General features: G+C 40.5%; 2 pseudogenes; one reads left to right on the top strand and one right to left on the bottom strand.

The window, feature by feature from the left end:
• Window positions 1-3,154: 3,154 nt before the first annotated feature.
• On the bottom strand, window positions 3,155-3,515 carry LOC103078135 (tumor suppressor candidate 2 pseudogene; annotated as a pseudogene).
• Window positions 3,516-14,767: 11,252 nt separating this feature from the next.
• LOC103079254 (39S ribosomal protein L49, mitochondrial pseudogene) lies at window positions 14,768-15,213 on the top strand (annotated as a pseudogene).
• Window positions 15,214-18,935: the final 3,722 nt, after the last annotated feature.

The following is an 18,935-nucleotide window of genomic DNA, read 5'->3' as shown; positions in this document are numbered from 1 at the left end:
TCCCCTATTTCTGTTACTATTTGCTTTGCACATTTGGGTGCTCCTATGTTGGGTACATAAATGTTTACAATTGTTATATCCTTTTGTTGGATTGACCCCTTTATCATTATGTAATATCCTTCTTTGTCTTTTGTTACAGTCTTTGTTTTAAGGTCTATTTTGTGTGATCTGCATGTTGCTACTCAGCTTTCTTTTCTTTTCCATGTGCATGGAATATTTTTCCATCCTTTCACTTTCAGTCTATGTGTGTCTTTAGATCTGAGGTGAGTCTCTTGTATGTGACGTATAGATGGGTCTTATTTTTTTTTTAATCCATTCAATTATCCTATGTCATTTTTTTTTTTTTTTTTTTTTTGTGGTACGCGGGCCTCTCACTGCTGTGGCCTCTCCTGTTGCAGAGTACAGGCTCTGGAAATGCAGGCCCAGTGGCCATGGCCCACGGGCCCAGCTGCTCCGCCGCATGTGGGATCCTCCCGGATCAGGGCACGAACCCGCATCTCCTGCATCGGCAGGCGGACTCTCAACCACTACACCACCAGGGAAGCCCTATCCTATGTCTTTTGATTGAAGCATTCAGTCCACTTATTGATACATTTAAAGTAATTATTGATAGGTATGTACTATTGCCATTTTGGGTTTTTTTAAAATTTTATTTATTTATTAAAATTTTTATTGGCATATAGTTGATTTTGTTAATTGTCTTCTGATTCTTTTTGTACTTCTGTCTTCTTCTCTTTTTTCTCTTGTGTTCTGATGGATTCCTTTAGTGTTTTGTTTAGATTCTTTTTATTTTTTGTGTGTCCATTGGAGTTTTTCGGTTATCATGAGGTTCATATATATCGACCTGCAAATATAGCCATCTATTTTAAGCTGATAGTCATGTAATTTCAAATACATTCTAAAAGCACTACATTTTCAGTCCTTCTACCCAATTTTATGTTTTTGTGGTCATATTTTACATATTTTCATTTTGTCTATACCTTAAATACTTATTGTAGTTATAATTGATTGTTGTACTGCTTTTGTCTTTTAACTTTCATACTAGCTTTCTAAGTGATTGATTCACTGCCTGCCCTTATATTTGTCTTTGCCAGTGAGATTCTTTTGTTTCATATGTTTTTTTATTCCTAGTTGTGGCCTTTCCTTTTCTGCTTAAAGAAGACTCTCTAAGAAGCCGCTGCCAATGCAGGGGACATGGGTTTGAGCCCTGGTCTTGGAATATCCCACATGCCGCGGAGCAACTAAACCTGTGTGCCACAACTACTGAGCCTGCGCTCTAGAGCCCATGAACCGCAACTACTGAGCCCACGTGCCACAGCTACTGAAGCCCGCACACCTAGAGCCTGTGCTCTGCAACAAGAGAAGCCACTGCAATGAGAAGCCTGCGCACCGCAATAAAGAGTAGCCCCTGATCACTGCAACTAGAGAAAGCCCGCATGCAGCAATGAAGACCCAATGCAGCCAAAAAAAAAAAAAAGACTCTAACATTTCTTGTAAGGCTTGTTTAGTGGTGATTAACTCCTTTAGTTTTTGCTTATCTGGGAAACTCCTTATCTCTCCTTCAATTCTGAATGGTAACCTTGCTAGATGCAGTATTATAGGTTGTAAGTTTTTTCCTTTCAGCACATTAAATATATCATGCCACTCCATTCTGGCCTGTAAAGTTTCTGCTGAGATATCAGCTGATAGTCTTTTGGGGTTTCCCTTGTATATGATTAGTTGTTTTTGTCTTGCTGCCTCTAAGAGTCTCTCTTTATCTTTAACTTTTGCCACTGTAATTATAATATGTCTTGGTGTGGATATCTTTGGGTCCATCTTGTTTGGTACTCTCTGCACTTCCTAGACCTGGATGTCTGGTTATATTTTCCTCCAAATGAGGGAAGGTTTTATTTCTTCATATAAGTTCTCTGACTTTTTCTCTTTCTCTTCTCCTACTGGAACCCTTACAATATGAATGTTAGTATACTTGATGTCATCTCAGAGGTCCCTTAAGCTCTCCTTATTTACAAAAATTCTTTCTTTTTGCTATTCTGATTGGGTGATTTCCACTATTCTATCTTCCAGATTGCTTGTCCATTCTTCTGTATGATCTAAAATGCTATTGATTCTCTGTAGTATAATTTTTAATTAAGTCACAGTATTTTTCAACACTGATTGGTTCTCTCTTACATTTTCTAAGTCTTTGTTGACATTCTCACTGAGTTTCTCCATTCTTCTCCTGAGTTTGTTGAACATCCTTATGACCTTTTCTTTGGATTTAGTTTCCATGAATTAGGTGAAACAATTACTTCTACTGGTCTTGAAAAAGTGGCCTTGTGTGGGAGAGTCCCCTATGTAGACTGCTTTAGCAGATTGATTGGAGCTAGAGGTGTGGTTTGGGGACAGTCCCTGGGGAATGCCACACTGAGGCAACATTGGCAGGATGGCTGGTGCTGGCATGGAACTGGAACAGTCCTGGTGGGAAGTCAAACAATGGTGCTCACTGGCACCTTTTACCCTGGAGAGAGCTCCAGCAGTTCCCTGCCCATTTGGCAGAAAACTTAGGGTTAGTAAATGCATTTCCTTCCTGCATTTCTAGGTGCCCTTTTAACTGCTGGGGTTTTTTTTTTCTTTTTTTTTTTTTTTTGTGTCCCAGGTTGGTGAGTCTGCTCCCAGCTTCTGTCCAACACAGGAGGAATCGAGGTGGCAAATGGCTGAAATGCTCCAACGAGAGGGTAAAGGAAGTGAGGGAAAGGAAGTTCCCACCTGTGCACAGCTCCTACACCCTGGGGCTGGAAGAAGGCAGACCTTGGTTGTAAAGTGCTGTAGCCTCCAGCAGGGCTGGGCCCTGGGCAAGCTTGCAAGAATGCAGGCCAGGCAAAGGCACAAGAGCTAGACATTCCTGACCAGCACATGCCCTGCCATGCCCCTCGGAGGGACAGCTGGGAAAGGGGGACTGGTAACTCTGCCATCAGCCACTGGTCACCTCCTGTCCACATACAAAGCAACACCCAACCAACACTGCGGGACGGCCCTGCTCACAGCTGATGGTTCCGGGCCACGGGAGTTTATTGATATTGTGGCCCCAGCCTAGGTTCCTCAATGGAAGCCACACCTGGAGCCTGGGGGTTTCTTGCTGGGGCAGGGGGTGTTTATGCCTGCTACCCCCCCAGGCTCACACCTCAAAGAGGATCACAGGGAAATCCACGTGGATGCGGGGCGGGGGCGGGGGCGGGTGGTGGATCCAGCTTCACGATGCCCTGAGGAATCAGGTTCTCATGCACCTGCCTCTGCTTGGCCCGCTTCTGTCCGTTCTTGGTGACGACTGTCTCCTCACAGAGCTCGTGAGCCAGATCCCCATCCTCGTCCTAGAACATGGAGCTGCAGCGCTCCATGATAGAATACGAAGGGGGGCACGACTCAGCCTCGCGGTCGCACCAAAGCTTGCTCAGCAACAGAGCCTCCAGGCCGCCGCCCCCCCCCGCCTATAAGGCGAAGGGCCGCAGGCCCCGAGCTTTGGAGCCGCGGGCACCCATGTCAGGGCCGCCGGCGCACAGCGGGCCCCACGGCAGCTTCGCTCTCACAGAGCCTACGCTCGTAGGTGCCGCCGCCGCCGCCACCTTCCGCAGGCTCCCAAAGGTTTTTTAACAATCGAGAATAATATTTAAAATAGAGATTTACATCCACTGTCATTATTCATGAACATCACATGAGGTGTATATTTTCCCTTGATACACTGGTTAAGGATCAGCAAGCCATTTTAACGCTAAGTATCTAGAACGTGAAGACAAATTCTATAACTCTTCATCAATGTTTGAAGTTATACTCAGTCCAGAACTTTATAAAACTTTGCTAAAAATTAGTAAAAACATTGAGAGCCTCCTTTAACATTTCTTATTTAATTGCAAAGGCAACAAGCAGTTGTTCACGCTGTTACAGTAAAATGCCTGAAAGAATCCACCAAACCAACAGGCACTCCTTTTACATAAAGAATTATCAGAAGATGCAGAGTGAACATTGCTGAAGATATGAAAGAAGTTACAACAAATTACACAGTAAAGGAGGACATGATATATAGTAAAATACCAATATTTCTCCAAAGTTTAAGCTTGTGGTATTTGCTAGGTTCTGTTTCAATAATTAAATCTACAAAAAAGTTCTACTTTTTGTGTAAGCCACCAGGTAACTTTATCCATAAATCCTTTAATATGTACCACCAAAAAATAAGGATTTGTTTCTGACATAAAGACACTGCTAACGTCATATTAAGTTCAATTAACATATTTTCTTCATATCATTTAATATGTAGTCCACATTTAAGTTTCTCCAATTGCATAAAAAATGTCTTTTTTCATGGATGATTTATTTGATTCAGGAAGCACACGAGGTTCACAGTTATTATCACACTTATTATATTATTTGCTCTATTTTAATCTAGAACAGTCTCACCTCCATTTTTCCCCTTGCCATTGATTTATTGGAGAAACTGGGTCATTTGTCTCAGGTCTTGAGGAATGATTAATATTCTGCATTTGTCTGCTTATTTCCTTGTGGTATTGCTTCCTTGTGGTATTGTTTAACTTGTCTCTATCTCCTGTATTTCTTAAATTAGAAGTTGGTTTGAAAGCTTTAATTAGATTTAGACTGAATTTGTTGACAAAACTACTTATGCTGTTTACTCCATATTGCATCATACTTAAAGGCTCATAGTAAGTGGCTGACCAACTTTTAATGATGCTTAAGTTGGATCATTGGTTTTGGTGGTGGCAAGTTGATCCTCTCATTGTTAAGATCAGTCAGAAAAAACTGATAGTTTTTTCTCTTAATGGCTTTTTCCCATTCTACCATTTCTTTTACATTTACTTTCTGCAATTTTTCTCTAAGTAACTTTCCTTCATCAACTAGGGCTATTTTAAATAAATTACACAGGATTGATGAGATAAAAGCTTATTTCTTCCTCTATAATTGTCATTTTCAAAATAAAAAGTCAGTGTTCTAACTACCTCTAATGATTTCTGATGAGTTCTTGTTAACTTTTTGTTTTTGCTCTCTCGTTCTCTTTTGGAATATCATTATGACTCATACATTTTTATACAATTATTTTCAGTGAATTGAAATGATTATTTTTATGCTCAGATTATTCCATCTTTGGCCAAGCTGGCTCTTATGCCCTTTTGACATAACCCTATTATAGTTTGGTGGCTTCTTTGATTTTTGGCACAAGATATCTAAGGCTCATCTTATAAATTTCCTGAACTGAACCTGAATCTGGCCATGTCTGTAAGGAACCCTAGTTTTTTTTTTAATTGGTGAATGATATTTAGAGCTCACAACCTGACACTAGGTGTGGTCACTGATTTTAGACCTTTTCAGTAGACAGAGCTAACTTCTTATCATAGAAAAATTTAAACATACCTAAAAGTAGAGAGAGTAGCATAAGAAATCCCTCTTGTGCCATCATCCAGCTTCAGCAGATAGCAATATTTTGCTCACTGGGTTTTATCTAGTTCCAACACTTTCTATAAAAAGCCCTTGAACATCTATGATAGAAAAATAAGCAAGGGACAAGAAGTAGAACTCCATAACTGAGGAACCACAAATGGAAAGGAAAAATAAACAAATAGGACTACATCAAACTAAAAAGCTTTTGCACAGTGAAGGAAACCATCAACAAAATGAAAAGGCAACCTACTGAATGGGAGAAGATATTGGCAAATGGTATAGACAATAAAGGATTAATATCCAAATTATATGAATAACTCATACAACTCAATATCAAAAACCCCAAACAATCTCGTTAAAAAATGAGCCAAGAATCTGAATAGATATTTCTCCAAAGAAGACATTCAAATGTCCTGCAGACACATGAAAAGATGTTCAACATCACTAATCATCAGGGAAATGCAACTCAAAACCACAATGAGATATTGCTGCATACCTGTCAGAATGGCTATCATCAAAGAGACAACAAATAACAAGTGTTGGCAAGAATGTGGAGAAAAGGCAACCCTCATGCACTGTTGGTGGGAATGTAAATTGGAGCAGCCCCTATGGAAAATTGTGGGAGGGTCCTCAAAAATTTAAAAATAGAACTACCATATGATCTAGCAATTCCAGTTCTGCATAGTTACCCAAAGAAAACAAAAATACTAGTTTGAAAAGCTATATGCACCTTTATATTCAGTGCAGCACTGCTTACAATAGTCAAGATACCAGAGTAACCTAAGTGTCCATCAACAGATGTGGTATATGTATGTACACACAATGCAATATTACTCAACTGTAAAAAAGAATGAAATCTTGCCATTTGGGACAACATGGATGGACCTAGAAGGTATTATGCTAAGTGAAATAAGTCAGACAGAGAAAGACAAATACCATATGGTTTCACTTATATATGGAATCTAAACAATAAAGCAAATGAACAAACAAAACAAAACAGAAACAGAGTTACAGATACAGGGAGCAAACTGGTGGTTGCCAGAGGGGAGGGGAGTGCAGGTTTGGGTGAAGGGGATTAAGAAGTACAAACTTACAGTTGTAAAATAAATAAGTCACAGGGATGCAATACATAGCATAAGGAATATAGTCAATAATACTATAAAAATTTTGTATGATGACAGATGGTTATTAGACATTATGGTGATCACTTTGCAATGTATTTAAATGTTGAATCACTATGTTGTATACCTGAAAGTAACATAATATTGTACATCAACTATACTTCAAAAAAAGAAAGGAAGATCAATTACCATATGGAAAATTATAGGCTCTGTATTTTATGGATTTATTGAAAACATTAACATATTTACCATTTATACATTTTAATCTAATTTGCTTTTGTAATTCTTAATGTGAGATTAAGGGATAAGGAGATTTGGAGGAAGATGTGATTGGTATTGAAATCAGATATCCATGTAGCAGGACTTTCCTGGTGGTCCAGTGGTAAAGAGTCCACCTTACAATGCAGCGGACACAGGTTCAATCCCTGGTCAGGGAACTAAGATCCCACATGCTGTGGGGCAATTAAGCCTGCACGCCACAACTACTGAGCTCGCATGCCTCAACTAGAGAGCCTGAGTGCCGCAAACTACAGAGTCCATGTGTTCTGGAACCCACTTACCACAACTACAGAGCCCATGCGCCCTGGAGCCTGTGCACCACAACCAGAGAGAAAACCCGCACGCCGCAATAAGAGAGAAGCCCGTGCCTCAATGAAAAGCCCATGTGCCACAACGAAAGATCCTGCATGCCTCAACAAAGATCTGGCGTGCCACAACTAAGGCCTGATGCAGCCAAAAATAAATAAATAAATAAAAAATAAATCTTTAAAAACATATTCAACATTAAAAAGAAAAGATATCAGTGTGGCATTTGTGCTTTGATTTTTCTAACATACAGAGGAGAAAATTCTCAAAGAATGAGACTTGTCATGAGAAGGCTTCAAACTTGATTACCATATGCACAAAACAACCACATTGTTTGGTCTAATCTGCATGAAACCTCCTACAGTGGTAATAATATGAGCCTCTCAACTGAAACAGCATGTTATATTTTTGGCAAAGAAACAGCAAGACAAAAAACAAACAAACAAAGCAATTAAGATATAGAAAATTCATTTGAAAAAATAGCTGTTAACACTTAGCAATTTCAGTAGCAATTCTGCCTCTGAGGCAATATAAATCATGTATTAGACTTTCAGCCTCCACAATAAATTCTTTATCGGCACTACAAATTTAGAACATATAAAAATATCAGCACCATTATCCCGTGTTGACCAGCATAATACCTTGGTTCAGCTCTCACAACTGTAGTTCTATAAAAGCAGATTTAGAAAATCACCAGAACAAATTAGCAATGTTGTTTAATAGAAGACATTATTAAGGTATAAAATATATTTTGTTAGGGAATAATTACTTATAATTGACAAATAATAATTTGTTTGCAGACTTTCAATTTTGGATAGTCCAATTTGTCTAAAATCATCTTTCTTTAATATTTCCTTTTGTCAATTTCATTTTCCTTATTCTATTATTTAGTCTTAACATAGCATTATCTCTGATTTGTTCCAGTGTTATTAAATGTCTACAATTTGCTAGGCGCTGGATAGGAAAGGGAAGGGATAAGAAGATAAGCTATTTTTCTACATTTGTAACATAAATACAGAACAATTGCTAAAATGTAAGTAGTACTTTTAGAAACAGTGTAAGTGACTAATAATTTAGAAATAATCCATCAACATTTTTCTAGTTCATTAGATCTGTAATTTTAGTGTAAATGTTTAGAATTTATTCTCATCATAATGTAAAAGCATGTTCTTTTATCTCTAGAAAAAGTATCACAAATTATTTATTATATTTTAAGACAAAGTGTTTGACAGTTGAATAAAAAAAGTTTATTAACTTTTTAAATTAAATCAAAATTATAATTCAAATGAACTTTGGAAAACACTAACTTGTTTGATTGGTTATTTTAATCGAGCCTCTACAATAACCATTGCACTTTAATATTCAAAATTGACAGTCATTCTCTCATGTCACACAGTAGTATAAGTACATAGACTATTCCTCAATAACTTCTGCAGAAACTATGACCCTACTAATGCGAAAGGGCAAGGCTCTTGATGACCAGACAGCAGGTAGCAGGGAGTCAGGCTGCCCTCTTTTTGAATGCTACCTCTCTTCTGACTACTGTATTGTGTTCCATGGTGTGGGAGGAGGTCAGCGGGAGGACGTAACTGCTGGTTGATCTGTGAACTGGACCTGGGCAGTGGAAGGCTCCTTGCCCCCTCCCCGTCCTTGGGATGAACTTCTGCCTACCGTTCCCACAGAGCCGTTTTCAAGGATGCAGCCTTGAGAGAGCAATGTGTTGCTAAGATCTTCTGGACAGAATATGTGACTGAACCCCGTTAAGGCCTCTATAAAAACTCAAGATTCTGGTGGGCAGGTGCGAAGATGTACTGGTCTAGCAGCCGCCCAAGATAAGCCTCGTATGTAATTCCCTAGCTTATTAAGCTCGCCACCTACCTGGCACGCCTGCAGCTTTCTTCGGTTTCTCCCCTACCTCCGTGAATAGGGGCCAGTTTCAGATTTCACCTGGGAAGCTCCTGAGGGTGCCAACCAACAATGGAAGGGTCTGTCTCATTCTTTTGTTGTTGTTGTTGTTGGGGGTAGGAGTTTATTAATTAATTTAGTTTTTGCTGTGTTGGGTCTTCATTTCTGTGCGAGGGCTTTCTCTAGTTGTGGCAAGCAGGGGCCACTCTTCATCGCGGTGCACGGGCCTCTCACTATCGCGGCCTCTCTTGTTGCAGAGCACAGGCTCCAGACTCGCAGGCTCAGTAGCTGTGGTTCACGGGCCCAGTTGCTCCGCGTTATGTGTAATCTTCCCAGACCAGGGCTCGAACCCGTGTCCCCTGCATTGGCAGGCAGATTCTCAACCACTGTGCCACCAGGGAAGCCCTGTCTCATTCTTCTGTCTCTCCTTGCCCTATGTGTTCTGGGCCAGTTTTGAATTTCATCCGGGAGAAGTCCTGAGCATGTGAACCAACATGGTAAGACAGTTCTGTTCTATTTTGTTTCATTTTTTAAGCTGAAATGTTTAGCCTAGAGTATAAAATTGGAAGGTGGGAGTTTTAACTTTAAATGTTTGTTCTCCTATGGTCCACGGAAGAGTGATGAAACCTTTTTCTGACCCATTCTCATCTTCATTACCAATTTGCTCTCCTCTCACTGTCCCCTGCCCTCAGTCCCCTCATTAAGTACTCCCTGGGGAGACTCCAACTCTCTCCACGTACCGGGAGAATCTTAAGGGGGTCTTGGCCCCAGAGCTTTTCACGCCTCTTATCAGCTCCCTTGTAGCAGATTTCAGCTGCCAAGGGCCTTACTTCCGCTTTGAGACTCCTGGTCTGAAGAGGTAGGAGGGAGGCTGCTCTGCAGAGCTGCAGTGAGGTGGGGGATGTCTGACTTTGTTTCAGGCTCTCCACCAACAAAGACTGAGGCTCTTTTCTTCCAGAATTTACCTAAGTACAAATATACTTTACATACCTTAGTTTTCTTCCAAAAACCAATCTATTCCTAATGTGAAGAATATTAATACAACACTAATACACACCCATTAATACAACACTCATGTTAAGCTTCATAAAGTTGTAGTGTTCAAGTAATTAACAAGGAAGCCATTAGACCAAGGTGTCTAATGCCTGGGCTGCCTATGTAAACAAACAAAAACCTAAACCAGAGTCAATTTCTGCAGTTGCCTCAAGATCAAGAAATGGAAACCTGAGAACAACCAATCACAAAGAGCCAACTAGGCTTTCCCAGATAAGGCAGGGTTTAAGCTACAGCCAATCAAATAATTTCCTTGCATTATTTCTTCATCTGCTCTCTAAAAGCCTTTTCCTGGCTCCTGTTGAGGAGGGCACCTAATCATTTTCAATTTGGTGCTGCCTGATTTGAATCACTGCATGCTCAAAGAAACTTTTCAAGAGTTTAATTTACCTTAGTTTATCTTTTAACTATAGTATGTTATTATTTTTAATAATGACAATTATTATCGTGTTAAAGGAACACAGAGGTGATGGATTATTCATGTTGGTATTTAATAGTGTTGGATTGGGTCAGCAATAATACCAATGCTTTAAGCCTGGGTGCAGTTTTCCTCCTAGTAGCATGTGATGAATTTCAGTTCACCTCCCAAGACAGAAACCTGGGAGTCAAGGCTCTTTTCTTGTCCAGTCTAATTTGCCAGCATGCCCAGTTAATCACCCTTCACTGTTATCTCTTGACTCTGTTTTCTTTTCCCCAACCCCTTTCTTATACTATAGGACTGCAGGATAAATTATAAACTTTGAATACAAGGCACTTTACCATCTAACCCTTGCCTACCTACTTTGTGGCCTCATTTGTAGCTACTACTCATTTGTGGTCATAAAAATACAGCACTCATGTTTCCTTCTGCAGGAAGCATAATTGACTGATGGCCCCAGGTGCTGTCCTTCTGGATTCACTCTTGTGTTCATGTAAAGGCCATGTTTCCCAAAGCCTTCTCTCAGCCAAAGTCTGAGTAGCATGGGGATTTGTTCTAATGTGTACCCATTCTTACAGTTACAGGAGTCCTTGAATAGGTGACTTTGGCCAGAGGACTGCCCTGAGTTCTGCCTGGTGGAGACTTAGAACTGTGCCACATCTGAGACCCTGCCTATACAATCCTTCTCCATCCTCTCTCTCATAGGGCAGATGTGCATCATGATTTGAAGGCTTTTCCTACCTCCACCAGTTCCTTCTCCTTCACAGGGTTTTCCCCCAATAAATCTTTTGTACATCTAATCCCATCTTGGCATTTTCTTTGTGGAGGACCCAAACTAACAAAAGTGGTGCCAGGAATGATTTGAAGAAAACTACAGGGACAAGAGGGACTTTATAGCCAAGGAGCAAGGTGGGGGTCAGTGTATGGAAAATTACTAAGAAGAAACATCAGGCATAAGGAAGGATTCTGGTTAAACTGACTTGACAGGATTCTTGCTGAAGACAGGCTAGGGTGATCAGATATCACCTGGAGGATGGTGAGAAATGAGGAATTTGATCAGGGTAGAGGATTCTGTCTAAACTGACAATGGATTCTTGCTGAACTGGATGTGCAGGTCCAGCCAGGATGGAAACTGAAGCCCAAGGTCAAAGCCTAATTCAGAAGGGGGCTTAGAAGAGCCTGACTAAAGTTTGGCCAAATAGAGAGTTTTTGTCTAACAGGAAGAGGTGATCACATATGTACTGCTACCTTTTTACTGCTAACCTGAATAGGAAATATTAATCTTGTGTAGAATGCAGGGTCCAGAGAAAATCACACTATGATTTTATTCAGAGACAATAGCATTAAGTGGATCTTAAAGGCAATCTTAAGGGGAAAAGAAAATGTTATAGGAAATCCACATGCATTTTTTTTTGAAGGAGGTATAAAAAGGAGAAACAATAAACCAGTTATATCTTCAATACCTTAATCACTGAGGAAGCAGTGGATAAGTATTTTCAGAACCAGTAAAGGCTCCACTTTATTCTAGGAAAATGAATTATGGTGCTTGCTGCATTCACAACCCTTGCACAACTCTACCCATCTCCCTCACCCCCATACTCACAGCGTATACAAAAAAGATAAGTCAAAACCGTCATATAATATAAAATAGCACCCTTGGCTACAGGTATTGGATTAGGAGCACTTGATCTAATGGCAGCCAGTGCATAGATATGTCTGTAATCTATGACATGCATGACTTAGCATGAAATGATGATCTGGGCCAATCATATTCTTACTCCCACATACATGACTGAGAAAAGAGAGAATCAGACAGTTAATAGTGAGTTTGAAGCCAAAGATGCATAGGGAGAAGCCCTTGAGATAGATTTGGAGCTATATATGAGGGATTAGATTTAGGTCTATGAAAAGTCAGAGCAATCTGAGTTATAAGCAGAAGCTTCAGGTGGAGAAACTTTCCAGAATAAAGAGAGAAAAGAACTGGGCTAGTTGGTATAGTAGATTAAAGATGGTTGCAGATTCTTTGACACTTTGTCAAAGGTGAGGTAGACTTTTTTTTTTTTTGACCACTTGATCACTGCTTAAAATACAGTGGGAGTGATCCTGTGCCACTTTGGAATCTCAAGAGATTGTTAGCTTCCAATTCCCATTTCTTCAAATACTTACTCTGGGAAATAAGCAACATGCTATGCCACCAAAAGGCTCATGGAGAGGCCTATGTAGAGAACTAAGGCCCCTGATCAATAGCCTGGGGTGAGCTCCCAGCCAACAGCAGCACCAGTTTGCCAGGCATGTGAGTTAGCCATGATGGAAGTGGATCCTCCAGGTGTAGTTGAGCTGCCCCTACTGATACCATGTGGACCAGGAGAGAGCCATCCACGACCAGCTCTGCCCAGATTGTGGGTTCATGAGCAGAATAAATGACTGATGTTGGTATTTTTACTTATTATTTTTAATTGTGGTGAAATACACATAACATGAAAGTTATCATCTTAACCATTTTTAAGTATACAGCTCAACGTTATTACATGTATTCATGTTGTTGTGCAGCCATAATCACCATTCATCTCCAGAACTCTTTTCATTGTACAAAACTGAAACTCTGTACCCACTGAGCAACAACTCCCCATTCTTCTTTTCCCTCAGCGCTGAAAACCACCATTCTACTTTCTGTCTCTATTAATTTGACTCTTCTAAGAACCTCATATATGTGCAATAACACAGTATTTGTCTTTTTGTGACTGGCTCATTTCACTTAGCATAATGTCCTCAATGTTCATCCATGTTGTAGCATGTGTCAGAATTTCGTTTGTTTTCAAGGCTGTATTAAATTCCATTATATATGTATATCACATTTTGTTTATTCATTCTTCTGTTGATAGACACTTGGGTTGCTTTCACCTTTTGGTTATCGTGAATAATGCTGCTATGAACATGAATGTATAAATATCTGTTTGAGCCTCTGCTTTCAGTTACTTTGGATATATATTCAGAAGTGGAATTGCTCACTGCCATTTGTTTCTGAAAAGTGAAAATAAATTAAACTAAGGAGTACCATTCTACTTGTTATGAGTGAACCAAACCGGTCAAAAGAAAGAAATTCCTTTAGTATAGGATACATAGCAAACAAATCATTAAACATACAAATATAAATTTTCTAGATAAAAAATTTGACAAGGTATGGCAAATTAAATGTTTTTACGGGATATTATGGTGCCTTGTTCTACAAATTAAAGTTCTTAGTCAACAGGTATGGTCAAAACAAAACAACTTTTTCCAAAGCCATTCAAAAGTTTATGAATTCCTACAAGTACAGATGTTCCAGAGCTTTATAATATTATAAATATATTTTCACAAATGAGTTTATTTTTAGATAATTTTTCACTTAAAAAGACACACTTTATTTTGTCTCTGACTTGTATTAGTCTTTGGATTTTTTTGTGATTGTCCTAAGATTCACAGGTTAACAGAATCATTGATTTTGACCATTAGCTTCAAGCTCCTATTTTATCTAATGTCTCATCAATAGTAAAATCTCTACCTCCCATGTGCCTATATTACTACCTTCATAAATTCTCTGAAAGGGGAAATTAAGAGCATTGAAATAACTGGAAGATAGCAAGGATCTCAACCATTAAGACAGAAAATTGTCATAGCTAACCATTTCCTGATTATTTGAGTTAGAAGTGTGAACGATCATGAAGAGTGTTGATATGTGAAGGGGTTTAATGTGTGTGTATGTTACACGTGTTTTTGTGCATCACTTAGACTGTCGGAGCTCAGAGAAATCTTGACCCCAGCTGCCAAATATTAGCATCACCTGGGGAGCTTTTTTTTTTTTGTTAATTAATTAATTTATTTTTGGCTGCATTGAGTCTTCATTGCTGCACACGGACTTTCTCTAGTTGCAGTGCGTGGGGGCTACTCTTTGTTGTGGTGCGCGGGCTTCTCATTGTGGTGGCTTCTCTTGTTGTGGAGCATGGGCTCTAGGCATGCGGGCTTCAGTAGTTGTGGCTCGCGGGCTCTAGAGTGCAGGCTCAGTAGCTGTGGCACACAGGCTTAGTTGCTCTGTGGTATGTGGGATCTTCCTGGACAAGGGCTTGAACCCGTGTCCTCTGCACCGGCAGGCAGATTCTTAACCACTGGGCCACCAAGGAAGTCCCTGGGGAGGTTTTAAAAATACCCAGGCTCGGATCCTACCCCATAGCACCATGTCAGAATATCTGGGGATGGGATTTCATCAAATTCATTAAAAGATCTTCAGATGAGAACCGGTGTCCCACCGGGCTGCAGGCTACGGCAACTGAGCCAGACCTTGGGGCCTCCTGATTACCCCAGCTTCATGGAGTCTGTGGATGAATACCGTTTTGTGGAGTGCCTATTACCCCCCACCAGCATCGCAAAGCCCCCAAAGCATGAACATTATCCCACTCCTAGAGGCCTCCCACCCAACCTGCCCTACTTTGTGCAGTGCTCTTGTATGCACAACATCCGGTCTACAAGGACATCACGCATAGAAACCGTCAGATGACTGTGATCCGGAAGGTGGAGGGGGACATTTGGGCCCTGCAGAAGGAGGTGGAAGATTTTCTGAGCCTGTTACTGGGGAAGACACCTATCACCCAGGTCAATGAGGTGACAGGTACCCTTCGGGTCAAGGGCTACTTTGACCAGCAGCTCAAAGCCTGGCTCCTGGAGAAGGGCTTCTGAAGCCCAGCTGAGCAGCCTGCATGCCCAGCGTCCCCCTGAGACTGGAGTCCCAGGGATCTCAGGAGGAGGGAAGTGACTGTTGTATCAGCTAGGAGAAAGGGGTACAGAGACTGGGGCTGAGGGCCTTGGAGCAGGCCTTGTTTGCATAAAGGAGGAAATGGGACTCTGTATAGGTGCCAGCACTGGGGGAGGGCTGTCTAATATTGGAGACGCACCAGGAACAGCCAAGCTAGGGGGAAGCTTTAGTACCCCCTCCCCGCAATTTTGTCGTGTTCCTGCTTTCCCTTCATTGGAGCTCCTTGGACTCAGGTATTCAAACTGTAGAGGTTGTTGACTGCCCCTCTGTTGGAAGCAATAGCCCAGCCCAGTTTACAGGAGGGTAACACAGGGCAGACCCATTGGGCACATTTCTTCCTTGGCCTGCAGACCCTCACTGCTGCAAAACATCATTGAGCCCTTGCTCTAGGTCAGACCCGACTTGGTAGAGGCTACAGAGAACACATGACTCAGACGTGGGTCCTGGAAATCTTCAGTTCCAAATGTAGTGCACGTCAGCCCCTCGGCTCATTCCTTTTACCCATGGAGAGGTAAAAAGGCCAGTCACCTCTATTCCATTCCATATTAGAGTTGGGCCTGACTGGGTTTCCAGCTCCAGGGAATTAAATGGTTAGCTTTAGCTGTGCTGCCCACAAGGGTCTCCTTGAGAGCTCCTAGCAGCCCAGCACAGAGCCATCCTTCCCAGGTTGCTGACCTAGTATCAAGGCTGGACAGGGGTTTTGTGGGCAGGAAGATGCTGACCTTTTGTCCCTGCCATCCTATCCCACCCCAGCTAAGAAACCTTCACACTTGCCCCATCCTTGGGAGTCACAAGGACCAAAAGCCTGAGTTCCCACCCCACTCAGCAGCAAGCTGGCTTAAGACAGGGTTCAGAGCCTGGCTCCCCTACTTGCTCTGACCTAAGGCAGGGTATTTAACTTTTCTGGGGTTCAGTTTCTTCATATGTAAAATGAGTATATCTTCCTAATACCTTAATATTCAATACTGTGACCAAGAACAGTGCTGGCTTGTATAGGTAAACCCTCACTCCTGGAGATTCCAGGCCACTCTCGAGTCTATGGCCTGAATTAAGAAAAAGGAGTGTGGCACACTGATCATATCACACCAGTTCCACAAGTCATTAATGCAAGTGTTTACTTGGCTGTATATACAATTTAAGCTATTAAAATTTGTGCAATATTTACAAATTAAATAATCATCTGAAACTGTCACACACAAAAAAAGTTCTCCAGATGATTCTAATGAGCACCCAGAGTAGAGAACAACTGGACAATAGGAAAGAAACTATGTTTGTACATTTTGTACATTTTGCCCAAGGCCAAGTACACTTTGAGTGCTTATTAAACGTTAAGGGTTTCTCTATAGGGCTATGTCTTTTAGTAAACAGATGAGGCTTCAATTAGATAACCAGTCACTCACTATAGGGCTTTCAGTTTTCAAGTTCACATAGATAAGATGAACAGTATCCATGACAATGGCAGATGTGATTCATCCATTCCTTAGCTTTCTGTTTCCTTTAGGACATTCTGTTCCCTCGGATGACATTTGGGGCAGCTCATACACTCTAACAGCCTTCTGGCATAGCTGGTGATTTGAGCTTTTCTTCATCTATGTCTTTTTAACTTTATAATCCTAAGGCTCTGCCTAATGTATGATATCAGTTCACATATGCTTTAAAAAATGACACTATATTTTCATGTTATGCTAAAATATACTGATTGATTAATTTATTCTTGAAGAATTTACTGAATATGTGTTTCATGGTCAATACTTAAAGGTTGATCCTTGCCCTCAAGAATCTTATATTCCAAGTGATATTAGTACCCTATTTTATACCATCAAATCTATTTTATGATTTAGGTTCTCAAACTTGTATATGGTGCTGTATTAACCAAGGTTCTCCAAGGAAACAGAACCAACAGGATGTGTATATATAGAGAAAGAGACTTATTATAAGGAATTGGTGCACAGGATTACAGAAGCTGGCAAGTCCAAATCTACAGTGTGGATCAGCAGGCAGAGACCCAGGAGAACTGAAGTTCCAGTTCCAGTCCAAAGGCTGGCAGGATGGAGACCCAGGAGAGCCATTAGTGCAGATGAAGTCCAAAGGCAATCATCTGGAGAATTCCCTGTTGCCTGGGGAGGCAGGCCTTCAGCTGATTGGATGTAGTCTAATTGGAGGGCAATCTGTTTACTCAAAGTTCACTGATTTAAATGCTAGTACCATCCAAAAACACCCTCCTAGGTAACACATAAAATTATCCATCACAGGTGCTTAGAGCCAGTGATGATGATGATGATGACAATGCGTACACTATATTGTGTGCTTAGCATGTGCCAGACACTGTGCTACTCAGTGTACACCTTTTAATCCTCACATCAACCCTACGAGGGAATTACTGCTACTATTATCATTGTATAGACAAGGAAATGGAGACTTGTTAACAGTTAAATAACTTGTCCAAGCCACAGTTTGTAAGCCTTGGTTCTACTGTTTAAACCCAGGTCTGCCTGGCTCATAGCCCTTGCCCTTAACTACCACAAAGCTCCACAAAGATGTCTTTGGAAGTTTCTTTTCTGCTCTCCTCTGAAGTATACTCTTAAGGGGGAAAAGACATTTTGTTGACCTTACAGAGGAGAATTTTTCATTATTTGCAATGTTTTATTTAATACTAACTTGAAATACTGTAGGCAACAGCATTCTAATGTGCTAAATTCAGAGTGAAGACCTATCACTTTCCACTGGAAAATTTTTATTAAAATTAAGTATGCCTCCTCTTCTTCCTATTAAAATGGAGAGGAGATACTTATCGCTAAGGGTTTATAAAGTGCCTTGAGATCCTCAAGTGAGAAATACTTCAAGGGGACGTGCTGCTATGCTGAGTTAAATAATTGAGTCAATTAACTTCATTTCCTCTGATCAATGTAAAATATCAATATTGCTTCTTGGCTCTTCTGACTGAATTGCATAGGTCATATTATGAGCATAAAAGTAATGTTGTTAGTAGAGCTGTGCTGAAAATCTGTTAGAACGGGAATCATAGTTTTACCCTTCATAAGAATGGAGAAAATTGGCTGAGTCACACAAATTATCTTTCAGTACAATATCTTTCATGTCCCTGGTTCACTTTGCATTAATTTTAACTAATTATTTAGTTAACTGACAATTATTCCTTCAAAAAACTTTTATTAAGTGTTTCTCATGTGACTGGTGGCTAACACCTATTTAGAACTTTATAAAGCAGCTTTACACACAGCTCATTATTCTTGCCCCTGTTCTAAGGTGGAGAGTATTAGTTCTTTTCCCTAGACACTTATTATTTTTGCCATGTTCCCACTCCTTTTCAAAAGTTAATTTTGTTTTAATACAATTTTACCGATGAAGCTGAAGATCCAATCTCCCTTCAGAGACAAGTTTATAACTGCTGATGTCCAAAGTGTATGGCTTTCACTGACATCTTCCGGCTTGATCCTCCCATTTCAGCCAGTGAGATTAGTTTCTACCATCTGTAATTCTTTAGCTGAACGAATCAAAGTACATTGGTTCCTGTCATTTCCTTCAAAACGTATCAACGATCAGAGTATCAGATTTTTGGAACATTATTTTTGAGAAAATGTTATAGGATGAGAAGAAAAACTTTATTATGTTTTATACTTGTATTTAA

Source organism: Lipotes vexillifer, unplaced genomic scaffold (genome assembly GCF_000442215.2).
Source record: "Lipotes vexillifer unplaced genomic scaffold, Lipotes_vexillifer_v1.1 scaffold747, whole genome shotgun sequence".
NCBI lineage: Eukaryota > Metazoa > Chordata > Mammalia > Artiodactyla > Lipotidae > Lipotes > Lipotes vexillifer.
The sequence above is the reverse complement of the archived record's forward strand: the minus strand, read 5'-3'. Positions and strand labels throughout refer to the sequence as shown.